Below are 2,519 nucleotides of genomic sequence, written 5' to 3' on the forward strand. Positions count from 1 at the left end.
TTTCTTTGCCTGCACTCTACAAGTAAGATATTATGTTTACATGTGAAATACAATAGCTTGCCCATCTCTGTTTAATAAAAAAATGAATCTAAAAAAAAAACAAGTCTTCCAGGAATATCTAGAATTCTAATGAGGAAGCAAACATAACACAGACTCATTTTTCATATCATTAAAAAGTGTAATAGCGATATTCAAAATTTATTTTCATCTTTATCACAAAATAAAATTACAGAAAACACGATCCAATATTCGAGTCTCAGACTGATTTGATGATTTAGCTCTTCTCATCACTTATTGAAGACTCCTACAAATGACTCTAAATGTTTGTTGTACTTGAAATGTGGAGATGAAGGTTAAAATAGAATCTGAACAACTGAATGCAAAATAGTCAATACAGAACAGCAGTAAAGTGTGTTCTCTGACAGGCAGTGTCTGAATGTGCCTGTCACATAACTGAACAACATTCAGCAAATATTGGGGTTTTTCTTACATTTGGAACCCAGAGTACAATTTATTTATGTAATAAAGTTTGTCAGGAGCACTCCAAATTATGTATATTTATAACTAAAATATTATACCCAAGAAACAGAATAAGCAATTGGAATTCTCTTTCCAAACTCAAAAGTTCATACTCTCTTCCGCTTATTCAACATATATTTAGAGATATTCAATACTAAAGAACGATTGAACTGTTAAAAAATACCCTGACACGCTAATTTCTTTCCACTACTAGACTTCAAACGATTAATCCAATTTGATTTCCTTACTGTGATCTCATACTTCCGGGGCATGTCGTCCATAAACATGTTGCTTCAGTTTTTCCCCTAAAACTGGGAATCAAATTGCTAAAGAAACTGGATTTAGTCATTTTAGGCGGGACAAAAAGGTAGACACAGAGAGAAAATTATCTAATTGACTTTATCTTTCAATATTTTGCCATCTTATAATCTAGCCAGAGGTACTGATATGGGCTAGGTTGCTTATAGATGGGCATGGGAGAGAATATCTAGCATGCATTCTTAGGGGCAAAAACGATCAGTCGTACATGTTGCCTCCATTCTCTATTACAAATACTTATTCTGTGAGATATCCTTTCCTTACCATTGAAAGACTTGGCAGATGTTGCCCTTACTCATCCATTTCTTTGACAATTGAAGCTGGAAGATTATTTCACCGTTTCCTCCTCAGTTCCTGCATGCTTGACAATCCCAGTAATTCTTTTATCGTAAAGGGGATTGGCTGATAGGTGAATTAAGGACTACATTGTTCCATTATAGAGTATTTCCTCTCCATCCTGGGGTTCAGAAAAGGATCATATTTACAATGAAAAACAGGTTTTGCCACATGTGACGTGGGCTGTCGTGAAACTTTGTTTTGTGAAGTGCTAAAGCAAACAAGAAGGATAAAAACATCAGAAAAGGCAGAGCCTCAAAGGAAAAAGCATCAGGGCTTATGCTGACATCAGGTCAAAGTTCTTTAAAAATACTAATAGTATTCCTGAGGCTGAGCTCCTGGGTCTTGGAGGTGGTTGAAAGATCTGAATCAGAGACAATTGATTATGTTTCTGTATGAAAATTAAGATAATCTCAGTTTTTTTTAAATTATGATGGATTTTTAAAATACTTTTTGGGTTTATTCATTTACTTATGAGTGAGAATTCTGACAGCATGTATATATGGGAATAACTAGTGTGTTAGGTGGCTGGACATCAGAGGAAGAAGTTACGGATGACTGTGAACCATCATGTGTGTGCGAATTGAACTAGAATCTCTGTAAGACTAATCAGTGTTCTTAACCACTAAGCCATCTCCTGCTTCTTCACTGGAATTTTGATGTAGATCATGGAACAATTGAATTGCTTTTAATAGAACGGCTATATCCACAATATTAATCCTAAGTATTCACGACCGAGATATTTCCATCTCTGGTATCTTTTTCAAATTCTTTACTCAGTGTCCTAAATTTTTCATTGTGCAAGTCTGCTCCCTTAGATTTACCCCAAGATGTATTTTAGGTCATTGTGAATGATTTCATTTGACTTTTTTCCCTATACGTATTAGTTTTATTTTCTTTGCTATTTCTTACTTATATAGTTAAGAATTAAAGGAGTATATTTAAAGGAGAGAAAAGGGTAGACATTTTTCTCTTATTACTAATTATAATGAATGAGTGCTGGATTTTCTCAAAATTCTCCTTCTGCCTCTAATTAGATGATTATGTGGGTCCCCACCCTTGAATCTCTTTATGTGATAGATTGTGTATATTTACATCTTTTGAACAATTTTTGTATCTACAGAGTAAAGTTGGCTTGGTTATCACTGCAAAAATTCTCAATACAATACTTGCAAACTGAATTTAAAAGTACACCAAATGGATCATCTTCTATGACTAAGTCTCACTGAAGAACATTTTTTAGCACTATTTGATTTGCTATGTGTTTTGGGATACAGTCTTGATTTTTTATATTTTTTTCAGTTAGAACAATAAAATTCATCAAAGAATGCAGAAGTTTAAAGAAG

Source organism: Microtus pennsylvanicus, chromosome 4 (genome assembly GCF_037038515.1).
Source record: "Microtus pennsylvanicus isolate mMicPen1 chromosome 4, mMicPen1.hap1, whole genome shotgun sequence".
In the NCBI taxonomy this organism is placed as follows: Eukaryota; Metazoa; Chordata; class Mammalia; order Rodentia; family Cricetidae; genus Microtus; species Microtus pennsylvanicus.